The following is a 19,777-nucleotide window of genomic DNA, read 5'->3' as shown; positions in this document are numbered from 1 at the left end:
AATAGCGTGCGCGTTAATGGAATTATGCGGGATGTTCGGCCACAGGTGTAAAAATATTTAAGGGGTGATTCCTGAAACTAAAATAAAGCCAAAATCAAGGATAAAAAAAATTGCGTTTCGGGCTCTGTTTTTTTAGTTATTCGCAACTAAATATTAGTTTCTTTCTGAATGGACTCTCCACTACTATCTTGTTATATAACATGTTTAGATTTTAGAAATTTGGTAGGAGGGTAAAACAGTTCTGGAAGGGCAGGATCATTTCAACAGCCAAACATAAAGTACAAACATAAAGTTTAATTTAGTAGAGGTTTAGGTTATTCTACTGTAGATATTTTTGAGCCTTTCCGTTTTTAGTTTTTTAAACGTTTTGATTTCTTTTACTTTTAAATATTATTTGTCATTCATTTACGATTTTTCTTACAAAGCGTCGCGCAAGATGGTTTACATCGTCAAATGTCATAATATTCTTTTCTACGATTTGTGCTAGGCAAGCCTATGTGTCGTTCGATTTGAGGATCCCTGTGCGTCTCGCTGTTTAGGCTGACCTACTTTTGTTCAGTTAAGGAGGTTTGCTCGGACACAGAGACATTTCGGCTAAGTTTTAATTGACAATAACTAAAAAACAAAGCTGAAAACGCAATCTTTTTATTCTTGATTTGCATCTTATTTTAGCTTGAAGAATCGCTTAAATTTTTCAATTTTTCTACAGCTGTAGAGTATCGCCCTGTATATGTGTATATATATATATATATGCCCACAGAACCCTGAGAAACAAATAGCGTGGAAGAAATCTGAACACATTTACCATTTATAGAAGACTAAAGAGAAAACACCCCACTGACCTCGCTAAAGAAACAAAATAGTCAAACTCGAAGATAGTATCCCACTGGGGGTAGCCATCCACATATTATTTAGCAATTAAGTTAGAAAAATTTACCAAATTTCCAGCCGGACAAATGCTAAGTACAAATTAAATAATAATAATAATAATAATAAAACTTACCATTGGGAAGCTGAAGGTACTTGTTTAGTTTAGAAATTTAGCTGTGTCTGGCAATAAAAACGAACTGATCGCACGCTCGATGGCCGCTGACCATTGATATTGAGCCGATCGGAGGATGCTCGATCTTCGATTCCATCAGCGATTAGCACGAGCTGTAATTGGAAAATAATATCATTTAGGATTCAATAAAATCGTCGAAAGTATTAGTAGAGTACATTGGTAGACAGAAAGTAAGACAGAAATATTTTGGCAATTGTTTGAAATGCTCAAAGTTTTCGCCGACTAGTGGTAAAATCGAAGGATATTTGCGTAGTTGAGAAAAGGTAACGTACCTTTTCAAACGGTTATGCCCATGCCAGTCGACAAAGACATAAAAGGTTGGTGTTTACCAATATGAGTTTTCATGACGAAATATTTTAGAACTTAAAGTAGACCCAGACGAGTAATTAGCAATCGAGGCTTTTGTTTTCTCGACTGGGCCATTCAAAGAATTCCTAACTAATAATGCGGTCGAACATGTTACATTCGGTACTCCACAGGCAAACGGAACACCGATGCTGGCAAAATTGTCGGAAACACCCGGGAAATGGCAGTTTTGAGTCTAGAGTCCAGTCGAATTCGCCTAGAACAATACAGTTTGCAGGTCAACGGGAGAAAGTCTTTCGCAATTGTTGTTTGAAATAAATCAGCTTGGCTTCATTAAGCGACAGGAATAAGTGACAAGCCTGAGCAAGAAAATGAACGCGTCTACGACAGAAAACATAAAAATGCGACAGGGTATCAAAATCGACGATACGTGATGATCGGATACGTGATTCGGACGTCGCACCGGGAGTAGATAAGGAATTGGTACCGAAATTTGAAAGCCCCTACGTTATTAAAAAGATTTTAGAGAAAAATAGATATGTTGTTACAGATATAGGTGGGTTTTAATTAACACGTATGCCCTTTACAGGAATAGTAAGAGTCGATCAGATGAAATTTTGCATTTCAGAGGATAATTAACAATTAATAATTCGATTATTTATAAAGCACACCTTCTGTCATTTTACTTTTGTATTTGCGTGATTACCTCGAAAATGAAGGTAAATTCGCCGGCGATATTTTCGATATGTGTGTATACCCTATACGATATACATAGGTTAAGAATATATTTTTGTAATATTTATCGGAAATCCGTGTCTACGTATGCATCGCATTATTTTAGATTTATTGTTACATCAGCTTTGGTTTGATTTTGCCGTCGGAATATCTTGCATTTTATTTGACTACATCGTACTGACAAGCTCTGTTTGGATTCGTTCTGTAGTTCGTATTTCTTCGTTTATGCTAATGAGAAGTCGTAAATTCGTGACTATTATCAAGGTCGTCATTATTGTCAGGAATGGCTGTAGACGGTTATTTTACGACTTTCTCAATTGGCCTCTTTGGAAACTTAGAGACGGTTCAGACCATCACGAGCTCTGAAACAGTTAAGCATCCCTAAATATGCCCTGACCGTTTTTCCATCGTATTGTGTGCTAAACGCTTCAGTTGAAATCCAGGCATCTTTGTAAAGTTTTAACCCTTCTCCTTACACTTTGTACTCATCTTAACAATAAAGGTTATCTTTATATGTGTATTTAGGATATGTCTATATATTGTAGTATCTTTAATTTTGCGCCACCTTCGAAAAGGTTGCGGTATATATAATATGCTGTTTAGTAAGTGAATGAGTAATCCTAACTATTGTTATACGTGCGTAGAAATAAAATATAAATATGGTTGAAATTATTTAATCCTTGTAACATTCCTTATTTGTATAAATACAAAGAAAATTATTTGTCACTTTGCAATGCATTTCAAAATTGATAATATTTCTTTGGAAAAGATTTTTCATCTTATTATACATTCTTTAGTGTAGCGACCAATAATACAGGGTGAACGTAAAACGGTTTTCATTGTTATTGATAAGACGGTAATTTCTTTCTATCTATTTATTACTCTTGTTTCGTTTCTTTATACTTATTAATGAATAAACAATTGTGTGGGCTATCCAGTGCTGTATGCGAATAAGGAATAAACCAGCTATACTGCGCCAGCAGTATTATACTTTGAACAGTGACAGAGAAGGATATTTCTATAACTTAATAGTGCGTCAGATATCACTTCGCGGCGAACAGATTTCCGTCGAAAAATGAATAATTCGCAGAAGAACGTATCCTGTGACGATTTATGCCGACTAAAGAATATACAATGACCACTTAGATTTATATGTCGGGTTACCGTTAGAAATTTTAGGCGTGAAATAATTAATAAGTATAACAAAAGCTATTGACAGTGTTCCTGGGCTCAATAACGAATCCACGGTCAACGGGTAAACTCTTTGTACAATGGAATACATTTTGTAGCACGCAGACACGTTAACTCAGACGCTGGGTTACTTTCAGACTGACAGCCAAGACGATGACAGTAAACTCTCCAAGGTGATTGCAAAATAAAAGACAGATACAGTCACATATGTCAAATACATATCGATCGGGAATATCAACAAATTCCCAAGCGCCGTAACTAGGCAGTCCCGCGTAAACCAGCATTGCTCCTGATCGAGACTTGATTGCTTATACAGCGTGTCCCTCAACATCGGTACCTCCTCTGTAAGACATTTCGTTCATCCCGTGACCGTGGCTACGTTCGGCGACCAGTTACGTCACCTCGAGCCCAAGTATTGGGGATCTTCCTAAAGAAAGGCCCGATGTCCCTACATCTCCGACATATATAAAGATTGACGTTACTGTCGTTGAAATATTTGGGATAATTTTGTATCTGTCTGTTTCCCCTTGCCTATTGAGAAAGGCACTGCTATAACCGCGTGACAGGACAAAAGTTTGAACAGGAGGAACGAAAGTGACGTCATAAAAGATAGTTGATTGTTGATGAGATCTTAATGGTATCTTACGAGAATTTGCGAATAATTCATTTAAGACTGCAAGAATTCAAGATATATAAAAAAATATTTGGTGACAGAAATGTATTTCTCTTCGATGACATCTCTTTCATGCAATTATTCCCAGCAAAAGAACATTGTTGTATTGTATAAAAACAGTGGTGTGCTGTAAAGATTAATTTATAGTACCAAGTTTCATTCTGCGAACTCATCATTAATATGAGGTAAAAGGATGATACAGAGTTTATCGACCTATTAGATAATTTACAGTTTGGCGAAATAACAACTTCTGAGTTTGAAATACTATGAGTGCGAAGGAGTGATATATAGCAGTAAGAATATTCCAGATAGTAAGATTCGTAGACGAATATAACACAAAAATGATTGATGAATTAGCGAAATTACGTCGTGTGTACGTTATTCATTGAGTAGGCGAGAGTCGGGAAGCAGCTACATGCGAGAAAAAAACTTCCGAAAATATTATTCATGCAGATGTAAATAATCATGGATAACTGTTGCATGCAATAACATTAGCCGAGGGATCACGAGTTATGTTGCGACGAAACATACCAATTTCCGTTGGTTCGATAAACGACGCAATGGGAATGGCAAAGAAATTTATTTGTCAGTACTTCGAAGAGGTCAGCTGAAAGTGAGAGAATTGGAAGCAGATTCAAATATGCTGACGGCTACATTCCCATATCTCCAGTAATAGCAATGTTTCAACTGACGAAACGTTTCGGAGATGTTGAATAAAGAATGTCATCGCTTGTGCTAAGCTGGACAGTAGCGGTACACAGATTACAAATGGCTATAATAGATAGGACCGTAATTGATCTTGGCAAAGAGAATTTTGCAAAAATGCAAATCTATGGCGCTTCTAGTCGTGTGGAAAGTTTAGGCAGCTTGAACATATCTGAATCTGAATAGCATCGAATGAAATTTTTATCAAACCATGTGACGAAAGAGCACTTGCCGACCAGTTTCCATGGAGAAACACTCAGACACAAAGAAATGAAATTGGCGAATAATAACATATCATTCGCAATAACAATAGTTAAGAATGGAAAAGTAGGAAATTTGCAAGCTATCTCTACAAGACGTATAAGATTACGTCACAATAGCTTAATTCAATCCAAAGTAATCAATAAACCTTTAGAATTCTATCTTGCTTTTGGCATCAAATGTAAACAAATGGTTATTTATAACAGTGTCCTCTGCGGGAACCAATGCGGCTTCGCAAATCGTGCCCAAAGACGAGCAGGTTATTATCCGCTAACTGTGAGAGGGCGATTGCGAAAACCGGTAGGCGTTTTCAGCTACTGAAGATACCGTAACCCGTTGCGATTCTTTCAACCGCAGCAGGGTCGAAGGTTACAACAGCGAATAGTTGTTTGTAGATATTTGCTATTATTAATTATTATATCAGGAAATCAGAATTTATATTTCGAACGAATATATATTTCAAATCGAATTTATATTTTCAAAATAACGCCCTTGTAAGTTGGTAATAAGTTGAACGCCCTTCGCCGACAAGAGGTCGGATTGATAGCTCGTCTACGCACTACCTCAAATTCTCTTGCAGCCGCCTCATTCTCGCTTTTGGTTCGTTTCTTAGAACTCGCGACAGAATTTGTTTGTACAACTCTACAATTCGCGCGATGCTCGGTGCATCCTACAAAAACTTCATCGCAACCGTCCGTCTCGTTTCCACCCGACGCTATTGCGGTTATGTTTGTCGCAACCGATTCATCTAACGAAATTTTGTTCATTACGACGGTGTCCTTGAGACAAGCACTCGTGGGAACTACAACTGCCTGCTTGTGTTGCACGTTCTCGACACGAGATAGATCTACCTCACGCGCTCCCGTCTCTATGTATACTTTAAGGACCTCTGGAAACCCATCGGAATTCTCGTTTTTTATTCTACTAATGGAGATATCTCCCCTCTTCATGTTTATCTCGACGGTATCCAGGAAGTCTGTACCTATCAACAACGAGTGTTGCATCGCAGTGTTCGAAACTACGTGTATCGTTATATGATACAATTCACCGTCTATAATAATATCCGTCGGAAATTTCCCGAGCGTAAAATTTCTTTTAGACCCGATACTGTGAAATTCAATAATGTCTCGACTTAATTTGGGCGCTCCGATTCTTACATACTGATTATACCGCATCAAGGTTAACTCGCTACCGGTGTCTACCAGCGCGCTCAGTTCGAAATTTCCGATCTTCACGTCTTTACCACGCTTCGTCGGTAACAATCGAAACACACTACCAACCTCTTTAATGGACTCGCTCAGATTGTCGCACCTCGATGCAATGTATCCGTATTCTCTACACTTGAAACATTTAGGTCCCCTCGACTTGTTCGGACACTCTGCACACACGTGTTCTTCATCACCGCAATTATAACACCTTTTATACTTCGCTACATCTTCCGACTGCTTGTATCTTCCATTGTCCTTAGCTCTCACCGGTCTCATAGTTGACTCTGCTATACGGGATTTTTGTTCCTCATAGATGATAAGATTTTCTTTTAGCTCTTTTATTGATTTAGCCCCGTACAATATTGTTTTATTGACTTCTTTGTCTCTTATTCCATCTATGATGTACCTTATCTTTGCTGCTTCTTCCATATTCATTTGACTGGCTATACCAAGCATTCGGTACATGTACGCTGTACATCCTTCGTCGTCTCTTTCTCTTTTTTTTTTTTTTTTGTTTCCTGCAGTTTGCGGTGTATCTGCCAAATGTTAAATTTGTTCGAAAACTCCCTTATCAGACCTTCTTTTAACTCGCACCAAGTTCTAGCATGGCACTCATAATTCACAATTATCTTTGCCGATCCGTTCATCAACTTTTTTGCATAAAGTACCTTTTGTTCTTTTCCACCTACATATGCTTGCAGTTTCTTCGAACGCCTCGAACCATTGATTAATATTTTCGTTGTTTTCGCCTGTAAAAACTTCTAAGGCGTCTTGGACATCCTGAAAACTTACTGTTGTATACCTACGTATTTTCCTACGGAATTTGTCAGGTTTCTGATATACACCTCGCACGTTCCTTTTGCTTATTCTTTCGTCTCCTTCGTCGTCTTCAGTTTCGCTTTCGTCGCCGCTATCTTCTTCCGACGACGTATTCTCTTCTTCCATCGCCGCCTGTAGTCTCACACGTAGTTCAGCCTTCTTCCTCTCGTCTCTAGCCCCATACTAGCAAGACGTTCTCTTAATTCTTTTGTCCTAAGCTTCTCGAGATCTTCGTCTTCGTCTCGATCACGCTTAATTTTTGGTATTGCCCCTGAACCTTGCTTCTCCGTGGTCTTTTTACCGTTTGCTGGCTCTTTAGTACTTGGTTGTCCAGTACTATATGCTCGACTTAGCCTGGCAACCAACACTGTCCTTGCACCAGATATTGGTAGATTTAACTGTGCAAGCTTGTTTCTTAATTCTTCCAGCGTTGGATTTTCCTCACTTGAAAACTGTTCTTCTTCACAATTTGCCATTTTCAACTCTTTTCTTTTCAGCACGAGTAGTTCCGTAAAACGTGTCGTTCTCGGTCTGATTTCAATCCCGGACGAGCCCCCAAAATGTAGTATCGGAAAGGATAGGATTAGGATAATTTAGATTTGTAAAATTCTCCTAATGCTATTTATTTAAGATAAATAAAAATAACAGAGGTTTATTTTACAGAGAACGATAAATGTTCAACTTGAACTAAACGCAAAAATCTTATTCTACTCAAATCACTCTCGCAACTCTATAACTCTAACAACACAATCTCACAACAACGCTAGCAACTCAGGCAACTCCGCTGACTCTTTCAACTCTACAAATCTACTCCTCCGCTTCTCGACTAACTCTGACCTCTCGATAAAACGATCTCACTTCTCGATCAACGTTATTTTGTCCTTTTCCTAATCCGGTCCTGTTTTCGTGCCGCAAGGACTAGGTGACTTTAGTCAATAGGTTTTTCTCTTATGTAAACCAACAGCCGAAGGTCAGACGACAATGTTTTGGTTTGTTTCTAACCAGGTTTTTTCCTCGCGATACTACAATACACATGTATATATATATATATATCCATATACAGGGTGGTTGGTAACTGGTGGTAAAAGCGGAAAGGGAGTGATTCTACGCGAAGAAAGAAGTCGAAAATATAGAATAAAAATTTTTCGTTTGAGGCTTTGTTTTCGAGAAAATCGACTTTGAAAGTGTTCATAGAAATTTAATTAGAAGAACAGAAGTATGTGTTCGGCAGAATGGGCAACATTTTCAGCAATTTTTGTAGTAATAAACTTTATGATTACTTCATATTATTTCATTATGTATTCCTAATTTTCCGTTACGGCAGAAACAAACTTAAACTGCAATAATATCCATCGAGACAACGATCTACAGGGAGATCCGTTATAACGAGACGTGATAAAGTGCACGCGTACCGAGCGAACATTCAAAGTCGATTTTCTCGAAAACAAAGCCTCAAACGAAAAATTGTTATTCTATATTTTCGACTTCTTTTTTCGAGTAGAATCACCCCCTTTCCGCTTGTACCACCATCCTGCAGTTGCCAACCACCCTGTATATAATATATTGTCTATCGCATTACGAGAGTATGTGGTTATTGATAGTGGCTCTTAATATTTATTGCGTAACTGCAGAATCTGATGGACCGTAATTGCTCCGGAACATAATTGTGACTAACTTCTTAATGACTGACTGTTGTTGTAGGCGACAACTCCTGTTTATAATAAAACTACCATGGGATAATTGCCTCGTGACGGTTTATTCCCACGAGAACGCGTAGTTTCGGCACGTAGTTATCTCTGCGGACGCTACAGTCTTCGCTTCTGCTGATTTCCTTCCCAAGTGTGTTACGGTTTCATCCACCTGCTGATACGATCTCCCAACGAGCGTTGCAGTTTTACGTTTTGCTGATAATGAGTCGAACTCTTCTCGGCACGTGGTTATCTCTGCTCGCGGTGATACTCGACCCTTTGGCGCGTCGCAGCTGCTTCCCTCTGCTGGCTTTACCTGAGAACATCATCGTCCCTCAGCTCCCATTCGCTGTTTACTGCACTTTGTACTGTGGTGGGGAGAGCGCGCGCAAGGCAGAGCGCATCAGCGGACGTCTTAATGTTACGCCAACTCTGAACCGCGCAACACCTATCCCTACGTAGTCTTCGATACAACGAAGTATCTCTACGAAATTTCTTGAAGTGTTTAACGATTCGTAACGAGTATTTTACGTGAGTTTCTTTATTAATTTATTGAAAACGACGCAATGTGGATTTTACTGATCGCGGTGTGCACGTTTCGTGAATTCCGGTTATTTTTCTTATCGCTTTATTAATCCTATCTTATCCATGGTGGCATATTGTGAAATTTATTGATCGCAGCGCGCATTGTAATGTAAAGTGCAATCTTATGGGGATATACGTTGAAACCTGTTGCTTTTCCGCTCGAATAAGGGATATCCTGTCAACTAAGCACTCTTTTTACTCTGTTTCGATGCCGAATGCATCGCATGGATGTTTTGCACGAAGTGCGCACATATCTGTAAAATGCAATTTCTTGGAGAATTTCGTTGAAATCTTCTTGTCGCGTCTCGCGCTCAACACGAGCCGTAACTTGAGACAGAGTAAGAATTCGTCATAACTCGCGAATGATGCGAGACACTACTCTGGGGATAATAGAATTAGGCAAAGAACGTTGAGGGGAATAAAGACGCAAAACGTTCTGATATCTTCACTTTTTACAATATTAATCTACAACCAAAATTCAAATAACATGATGGTGGAAATTCGCGAACTGCCAACATCCGAACACCGTATAATAATAAGAAACGGGAATTATAGAAACCTGTCAATTGCAACACGCTCAGATACTTTTACTATGTATTAATTTGCCAATCAAAATTAAAAAGATACTATCAGGAAAACTCGCGAAACGGCAACGCGTGGGCACCGAATATAATAATGAACGGAAACTGCAAACGCCTGTCAATTACAATGTAACGTATTAATCTAGAACTGAAGTTGAAACAATAAGTAACGATCGTGTGAAGAAACTGATCGCAGCTTACGGAACTTGCAGATGATACATGGAATAGGGAGATGGGAAAGCAACAAGTACGTGAAACTAATTGAATCTCGTGAAATACGCGTGCCATAAGCAGTTAATTACGTAACATGCCACTTTGTATAAATAGGAGTAACAGAACAACGAGCCTGTGAAAGACCAACGAGAAGTCGCGAAATGTGCGCGCCGAGATCAATCAACTATAAAACATGCCACTTTGAGTTAGGGAGAAACGATAAGACAACGAATATGAAAACCCCAATTGAAACTCAGGAAGTGTGCGCGCTGCAATCAGTAAATTCCACAATATGTCACCATAAATAAATTGAAAGTAGTTCATAATCGCAATAGACAATGACGGATCGACAAACGGGCAAACTAAGGACAACGAATACACGAACGTGCAAATAATACGAAATTTTTCTATCTTTACAGAATGTGCATCAACCTTTGCAACAGGGAAGAAGTACAAGCAAATTATGGTCTTTTGAATATGATAATTCCAAGACAACTGACACGCCAAGTTGACCGACCTAGATATTATTGTTTGATACGAGTCGCACCTGCCTACCGCACCAACGACTATTCACTTTGTGGATTTTGTTACAGAAATTTACTTATGATGAAAGCGGACGTAAGGATGTACGAAGAAGCAAATTATCATAGCATTTGCGGAGTCTCAGGCCGCGCACGTGTCCTTCGTTGCGACTCATGCGAAAAACGAATAGGACGGCTAATACCCGCAGACGAGTGTCGGCTGTGCGCCGAGCAGTTGCCTATACTGACTACAAATCAGATAAATTCGTTAGCTCAGGGGAAATTAGTACGCATTGATTATCATCCGTGATAACAATTTTTTTGCCGTCACATAACCGGAACTATGTACGGAACTGTTGCGATTCTTTCAACCGCACGCGGATCAAAGGTTACAGCAGCGAATGATCGTTTATAATATTTTCTTCTTATTATATTATTAATATTCTTGTTATTATAAATAAACTATATTATTAATATTCGTTCTTTTTATAATTATTTAATTCCACAAATTAACCTATAAGGAAGCAAGAATGTATGTTTCAAACCAACTGATTACTTACGTCGGTGTTGTCTGCTGAAACCAACCTGGCTTCGCATATCATGCCCAAGGACGAGCAAGTGATTTCCTGCTAATAGTGAGAGGAGAAATGCGAAAACCCGTAAGTGTCGTCTGCTATTAATGGATCCGTAACTCGTTGTGATCCTTTCAACCGTAGCAGAGTCAAAGGTTACAAGAGCGAACGATTGTTTATGGATACAGAAATAATATAGCCTTTATAACTATATATAACAGCTACAACAAATAGTTTTTTGATATCCTATTTTATCTAAAAAATATTTTGTTATAAAACTGTAATCGCATTGTGAATAAAGCTACTTTAAAAATTATTAAAACTTTATTTCTTTATTTTTTCGAGAGAAAGGGCCGTTTGCGATGAGTACAATATGTAATGGAATTTATTTACCAATCGCACTGATACGCTAGTTAACGTTACTCGTTCGGTTATACTAACAAATTGGAATTCGAAGAACACAACAGTTTGAGATATTAAAAACAGCGTTGCGCTTTAGAAAGCAACAACAAGTTTTCGAAACTAATTTATTCAGTTGTTCGTCTTCTGTCGAAAATAACAAACGGGAGTCGACTTAATCTAAATAGTTTATCGACCATCAATCTGTCGGCGGTCCTTCAGTCGAGTAGTTACGCGGAAGAAGGCGTGCGTGACTATGATCGCGAACGCTTACGTACGTGGTAGGCGTATGAGAAGACGACAAGGGGATAATATAATGTAAAATGATACAATAATATAAAATACAATTATATACATAGATATAATAATTAAAAAGCTAGCCGAAGAAAAATTTATAGAATTAAGAAAATGTTGCAAGGTATAATGTTGCAAAGGCATCCATCGCCGTCTGGTATTTCGAAGGGAGCAGAATGGGGCGGAAAAACTGTTTAAGCAGTAAATAACCGAAATTGCAGACGCGGATGACCGTTCTAATTCCTGCGACGGGCAAACAGTTTGATTAGCGAAAGTCCGCCGCCTCCAGAGAGACAGCTTCCCTTTTTCCGCTAACGAGTGAGGACGCAGAGGAGAAGGTGGATAGATAAAGAAAAAGGAAACGATGGGGGTGGCAGAGTTGGAGAGAATAGAATATTAGAGAAACGAGAATAAAGTATTTTCTTTAATGGATGTGGAAAAGAAGAGATGGAAGTTGAGGGCGACGGAAAAAGAAGGAAAAGGTTCGATTGCAATTGGAGTGCCAATGGTACGGAAAAAGTGGAAGCGCGAGTGGTCGAAAGGTCAGTAGACTCGACGTGTCTGGCGAGCTGCACGAAATCGGTAACAAACATGCCGCGAAATCTCCCCCGACCTCTTCGCAATCTCATTCGCTGCACCGTCCCGGCGGCCGTAGGTGTTCGGAGAAAAGAGGATAACAAGAAGTGAAACTCAATTTCGGCTGGCTTGTATTTCCCTCTTGCGGACGAAGGAGGGAAGAAGGGAACACGGAAGAAGCGTTTCGCAGTCGTTTGTTTCAATATTTTGGAGCGGTAGCGTGTTGCCGATAGGCGAGGAACCACGTGGATGTTGGAACATGACTCGTTTACCCGCGATTACCTCTTACGGGTCGATAGGTCTGATAATCCGGCGGATCGTGGATAACAACGGTGGGCTGCTCTCGTCGTTCGTTAACGAAATATTAAATAGAGAAAGAGCGAGGGTAGATGGGGGCACGACGCGTTGTTTGTTCGGAACGCGATAACGGTCAATTGAGCAGAAGCAATACCGATCGATGCTCGCTCACGTGCATGTTGGTTCATCTACGGTCTCGAAAAACAGGCAGATATCACCGTTCATGCAGAAGTCTCCAGCTATCGGACGCGGCTGCTACTGCCTCGGCCGCTGTCGCTGCAACAAAATCAGAAAAAATATATTCGTCAGCATTGGAAACGGAATGCGCATAAATTCCGCCAGCTCCTCCGGCGAGCCTGAAAGTGATCCTCGTCGATACGACGCTTCCCTGTTCCACTCTCGTCATTATTCCTTCCTTTTTTTCATTCTTTCTTTATCCCGTTTCTTTTCATCGTCGACTTTCACACGATCGCGAGCTTTGGCCTCGTTTACTCGCGCGATTAAATCGGCTACTGTTGAAGCTTTGTCCGCCGCGCGAGAAACTTGGACGAGGTATTGCCTCCCATGGCAACGTAATAAAGTCACCAGGCACGTATCTTCACCATTCGGAACGTTCAAAGCGTTAGCAGACCGGTTCAAGCATATACACGTAGACATTATCGAAATGCAGTATTCGCAAGGCTATCGATATTGTCTAATGTGTATCGACCGTTTTTCGCGTTGGCCCGAAGCCGTTCCTATCGCCAACATGGAAGCGCCAACCGTTGCTTCTGCCCTGCTTTCTACATGGATAGCTCGTTTCGGCGTATCCTTAAAGATAATGATCGACCAAGGACGCCAATTTGAATCGCGACTGTTTGAGGAATTATGCCGGTTGCTCGGCATCAAACATTTACGCACGACGGCCTATCATCCCGCGTCTAATGGGATGGTAGAGCGCCTGCATAGACAACTGAAAGCGGCAATCAAGTGTCACGACACGAGCAACTGGGTTGAAATTCTGCCGATCGTTCTGTTAGGCATTAAAACCGCGATAAAGGACGACCTAAACGCAACGGCTGCCGAGATGATCTACGGTACTGGTATACAATTGCCGGCGGAGTTCTTTTTGCCAAACAAGCAGCGGGCCAATACCAGCGGGAATACGCGAACCGGCTAAAAGAACGGATGGAGAAAGTCATGCCACAGCCTGTTATACGACATGGCGAAAAGAAAATATTCATTTTTCGCGAGTTGGAATCTTCGCCATATGAATTTTTACGACATGACGCGATTAGAGGCCCTTTACAACCGCCTTACGACGGGCCGCGTAAGGTAACGCAAAGAGGCGAAAAAACGTACATAATAAAAGTAAACAATCGCGACGTAACGTTGTTTCACGGACAGAGCGATCCTCTTTTGTTTTACGCACAACCATTTTTGAGAGGCACGCATTTTCCCAAACGGACGGACAGAGAGTTACATTAGAGACAGACAAGGTTACAGAATAGTTATTTAAGATTTTAAAGACTGAAGAAGAAAGATCGGTAGCTCAGGACGTTGAAAATCGATTCTCGATTTTCAGGTAAACATTGTACAAAATTTGTTATTTCTCGTTTATATAATTATTGTTATTTATTGTTATAGACGGATATTAATTGTTCTTTATTTTTGTATTTTATCTAATTACTTTATAATAAAAAACTCGATTTTCAGACTACATAAGCGATCCCTGAATTATATATATATATATATATATGTAAGGTCGTAAATCTTGGGATAATTCAGGGATCGATTCTGTAGTCTATATATATATATCGGAGATGATAGGACACTGAGGCCTTCCCTTTGGAGTTCTTCGGAAAACCCCCACTATATTAGTCTCTATGATTTAACTCGATTATAGTTGTCGGATATTTGTGATAGTGAGCTTGGGCTCGAAGCGACAAGTCACTGAACGTAGCCGCGGTCACGGGATAAACGTTTTTACCTAACATAGGGATGGAGTAATCCTATAGCTCTCGAAATTAATCGATTAACAGGAGCGTCCATTTCCCTCACTTTCCGAACGAAGGCTTTTCTCGACGAATCTGATGATCTCGTGTCCTTAAACACACCCCATCATAATTTTCCTCTTGCAGCATCATCGTGACGGAAAGTCATTCTCTCGTGCGATCACATCGACGAAAAGAGTATCGTCTTTACGATCAGTGAATATTTCACGTTTTGTTAAAAAAAGAGTTAGACTTGGACTTTGTGATAACGTACATCTTTCATCCCGTTGACCGCGGATTCGTTATTGAACCTAGGATCGTTGTCATTATCATCTCGAGTATCTAATTACCGCGGTTACTTGTTAAACTCTATGATACTCATACTTGTACTAGTAAATATACTCTCTATTGCATAACGACAACGTCTATTCCAAATGAAGATTTGTTTCACGCCCCTATAGCTATAGAATTACTCCATGTCTTTGTTCGACAAAACGATCATCCCTTGACCGCGGCTACGTTCGGTGACTGGTTGTCGCCTCGAGCCCAAGCCCACCATCATAAATCTCTAACAAATAAAGTCCGATTGAATGACTACAATTGCTTAATTACGGCTATGGTAGAATCTATATTACAGTATTAAGGAGTTTCCCTAAAGTTCCAAAAGGGAAGCTGTCTCTCTGGAGGTGGCGAACTTCCATTACATATTGTACTCATCGCAAACGGCCCTTTCTCTCGAAAAAATAAAGAAATAAAGTTTTAACAATTTTTAAAGTAGCTTTATTCACAATGCGATTGCAGTTTTATAACAAAATATTTTTTAGATAAAATAGGATATCAAAAAACTATTTGTTGTAGCTGTTATATATAGTTATAAAGGCTATATTATTTCTGTATCCATAAACAATCGTTCGCTCTTGTAACCTTTGACTTTGCTACGGTTGAAAGAATCACAACGAGTTACGGTGCCATCAATAGCAGACGACACTTACGGGTTTTCGAATTTCTCCTCTCACTATTAGCAGGAAATCACTTGCTCGTCCTTGGGCATGATATGCGAAGCCAGGTTGGTTTCAGCAGACAACACCGACGTAAGTAATCAGTTGATTTGAAACATACATTCTTGCTTCCTTATACGTTAATTTGTGGAATTAAATAATTATAAAAAGAACGAATATTAATAATATAGTTTATTTATAATAACAAGAATATTAATAATATAATAAGAAGAAAATATTATAAACGATCATTCGCTGCTGTAACCTCTGATCCGCGTGCGGTTGAAAGAATCGCAACAGTTCCGTACATAGTTCCGATTATGTGACAGCAAAAAAATTGTTATCACGGATGATAATCAATGCGTACTAATTTCCCCTGAGCTAACGAATTTATCTGATTTGTAGTCAGTATAGGCAACTGCTCGGCGCACAGCCGACACTCGTCTGCGGGTATTAGCCGTCCTATTCGTTTTTCGCATGAGTCGCAACGAAGGACACGTGCGCGGCCTGAGACTCCGCAAATGCTATGATAATTTGCTTCTTCGTACATCCGTACGTCCGCTTCCATCATAAGTAAATTTCTGTAGCAAAATCCACAAAGTGAATAGTCGTTGGTGCGGTAGGCAGGTGCGACTCGTATCAAACAATAATATCTAGGCCGGTCAACTTGGCGTGTCAGTTGTCTTGGAATTATCATATTCAAAAGACCATAATTTGCTTGTACTTCTTCCCTGTTGCAAAGGTTGATGCACATTCTGTAAAGATAGAAAAATTTCGTATTATTTGCACGTTCGTGTATTCGTTGTCCTTAGTTTGCCCGTTTGTCGATCCGTCATTGTCTATTGCGATTATGAACTACTTTCAATTTATTTATGGTGACATATTGTGGAATTTACTGATTGCAGCGCGCACACTTCCTGAGTTTCAATTGGGGTTTTCATATTCGTTGTCTTATCGTTTCTCCCTAACTCAAAGTGGCATGTTTTATAGTTGATTGATCTCGGCGCGCACATTTCGCGACTTCTCGTTGGTCTTTCACAGGCTCGTTGTTCTGTTACTCCTATTTATCCAAAGTGGCATGTTACGTAATTAACTGCTTATGGCACGCGTATTTCACGAGTTTCAATTAGTTTCACGTACTTGTTGCATTCCCATCTCCCTATTCCATGTATCATCTGCAAGTTCCGTAAGCTGCGATCAGTTTTTTCACACGATCGTTACTTATTGTTTCAACTTCAGTTCTAGATTAATACGTTACATTGTAATTGACAGGCGTTTGCAGTTTCCGTTCATTATTATATTCGGTGCCCACGCGTTGCCGTTTCGCGAGTTTTCCTGATAGTATCTTTTTAATTTTGATTGGCAAATTAATACATAGTAAAAGTATCTGAGCGTGTTGCAATTGACAGGTTTCTATAATTCCCGTTTCTTATTATTATACGGTGTTCGGATGTTGGCAGTTCGCGAATTTCCCCCATCATATTATTTGAATTTTGGTTGTAGATTAATATTGTAAAAAGTGAAAATATCTGAACGTTTTGCGTCTTTATTCCCCTAAACGTTCTTTACCTAATTCTATTATCCCCAGAGTAGTGTCTCGCATCATTCGCGAGTTATGACATATTCTTACTCTGTCTCAAGTTTCGGCTCGTGTTCAGCGCGAGACGCGACAAGAAGATTTCAACGAAATTCTCCAAGAAATTGCATTTTACAGATATGCGCGCACTTCGTGCAAAACTTCCATGAGATGCATTCGGCATCAAAACAGAGTAAAAAGAGTGCTTAGTTGACAGGATATCCCTTATTCGAGCGGAAAAGCAACAGGTTTCAACGTATATCCCCATAAGATTGCACTTTACATTACAATGCGCGCTGCGATCAATAAATTTCACAATATGCCACCATGGATAAGATAGGATTAATAAAGCGATAAGAAAAATAACCGGAATTCACGAAACGTGCACACCGCGATCAGTAAAATCCACATTGCGCCGTTTTCAATAAAATAATAAAGAAACTCACGTAAAATACTCGTTACGAATCGTTAAACACTTCAAGAAATTTCGTAGAGATACTTCGCTGTATCGAAGACTACGTAGGGATAGGTGTTGCGCGGTTCAGAGTTGGCGTAACATTAAGACGTCCGCTGATGCGCTCTGCCTTGCGCGCGCTCTCCCCACCACAGTACACAGTGCAGTAAGCAGCGAATGGGAGCTGAGGGACGATGATGTTCTCAGGTAAAGTCAGCAGAGGGAAGCAGCTGCGACGCGCCAAAGGGTCGAGTATCACCGCGAGCAGAGATAACCACGTGCCGAGAAGAGTTCGACTCATTATCAGCAAAACGTAAAACTGCAACGCTCGTTGGGAGATCGTATCAGCAGGTGGATGAAACCGTAACACACTTGGGAAGGAAATCAGCAGAAGCGAAGACTGTAGCGTCCGCAGAGATAACTACGTGCCGAAACTACGCGTTCTCGTGGGAATAAACCGTCACGAGGCAATTATCCCATGGTAGTTTTATTATAAACAGGAGTTGTCGCCTACAACAACAGTCAGTCATTAAGAAGTTAGTCACAATTATGTTCCGGAGCAATTACGGTCCATCAGATTCTGCAGTTACGCAATAAATATTAAGAGCCACTATCAATAACCACATACTCTCGTAATGCGATAGACAATATATTATATACAGGGTGGTTGGTAACTGCAGGATGGTGGTACAAGCGGAAAGGGGGTGATTCTACGCGAAAAAAGAAGTCGAAAATATAGAATAACAATTTTTCGTTTGAGGCTTTGTTTTCGAGAAAATCGACTTTGAATGTTCGCTCGGTACGCGTGCACTTTATCACGTCTCGTTATAACGGATCTCCCTGTAGATCGTTGTCTCGATGGATATTATTGCAGTTTAAGTTTGTTTCTGCCGTAACGGAAAATTAGGAATACATAATGAAATAATATGAAGTAATCATAAAGTTTATTACTACAAAAATTGCTGAAAATGTTGCCCATTCTGCCGAACACATACTTCTGCTCTTCTAATTAAATTTCTATGAACACTTTCAAAGTCGATTTTCTCGAAAACAAAGCCTCAAACGAAAAATTTTTATTCTATATTTTCGACTTCTTTCTTCGCGTAGAATCACTCCCTTTCCGCTTTTACCACCAGTTACCAACCACCCTGTATATGGATATATATATATATATACATGTGTATTGTAGTATCGCGAGGAAAAAACCTGGTTAGAAACAAACCAAAACATTGTCGTCTGACCTTCGGCTGTTGGTTTACATAAGAGAAAAACCTATTGACTAAAGTCACCTAGTCCTTGCGGCACGAAAACAGGACCGGATTAGGAAAAGGACAAAATAACGTTGATCGAGAAGTGAGATCGTTTTATCGAGAGGTCAGAGTTAGTCGAGAAGCGGAGGAGTAGATTTGTAGAGTTGAAAGAGTCAGCGGAGTTGCCTGAGTTGCTAGCGTTGTTGTGAGATTGTGTTGTTAGAGTTATAGAGTTGCGAGAGTGATTTGAGTAGAATAAGATTTTTGCGTTTAGTTCAAGTTGAACATTTATCGTTCTCTGTAAAATAAACCTCTGTTATTTTTATTTATCTTAAATAAATAGCATTAGGAGAATTTTACAAATCTAAATTATCCTAATCCTATCCTTTCCGATACTACATTTTGGGGGCTCGTCCGGGATTGAAATCAGACCGAGAACGACACGTTTTACGGAACTACTCGTGCTGAAAAGAAAAGAGTTGAAAATGGCAAATTGTGAAGAAGAACAGTTTTCAAGTGAGGAAAATCCAACGCTGGAAGAATTAAGAAACAAGCTTGCACAGTTAAATCTACCAATATCTGGTGCAAGGACAGTGTTGGTTGCCAGGCTAAGTCGAGCATATAGTACTGGACAACCAAGTACTAAAGAGCCAGCAAACGGTAAAAAGACCACGGAGAAGCAAGGTTCAGGGGCAATACCAAAAATTAAGCGTGATCGAGACGAAGACGAAGATCTCGAGAAGCTTAGGACAAAAGAATTAAGAGAACGTCTTGCTAGTATGGGGCTAGAGACGAGAGGAAGAAGGCTGAACTACGTGTGAGACTACAGGCGGCGATGG

The 19,777-nt window shown here is 39.8% G+C and overlaps 3 long non-coding RNA genes across 3 annotated transcripts; 2 read left to right on the top strand and 1 right to left on the bottom strand.

The window, feature by feature from the left end:
• The first annotated feature begins 1,148 nt into the window (after positions 1–1,148).
• On the top strand, positions 1,149–1,887 carry LOC125386784. Its single transcript, XR_007227176.1, has 2 exons — positions 1,149–1,380; positions 1,543–1,887. It is a non-coding gene; the product is annotated as an uncharacterized LOC125386784 (long non-coding RNA).
• A 7,137-nt stretch (positions 1,888–9,024) lies between these two features.
• Positions 9,025–11,028, top strand: LOC125386786. The gene is made up of 2 exons (XR_007227178.1): positions 9,025–9,180; positions 10,448–11,028. It is a non-coding gene; the product is annotated as an uncharacterized LOC125386786 (long non-coding RNA).
• Positions 11,029–15,832: 4,804 nt separating this feature from the next.
• On the bottom strand, positions 15,833–18,347 carry LOC125386789. The gene is made up of 2 exons (XR_007227182.1): positions 17,681–18,347; positions 15,833–16,413 (listed from the first exon to the last, which is right to left on the bottom strand). It is a non-coding gene; the product is annotated as an uncharacterized LOC125386789 (long non-coding RNA).
• Positions 18,348–19,777: the final 1,430 nt, after the last annotated feature.

This window comes from Bombus terrestris, chromosome 17 (assembly GCF_910591885.1).
Source record: "Bombus terrestris chromosome 17, iyBomTerr1.2, whole genome shotgun sequence".
Classification (NCBI taxonomy): Eukaryota; Metazoa; Arthropoda; class Insecta; order Hymenoptera; family Apidae; genus Bombus; species Bombus terrestris.
The sequence above is the reverse complement of the archived record's forward strand: the minus strand, read 5'-3'. Positions and strand labels throughout refer to the sequence as shown.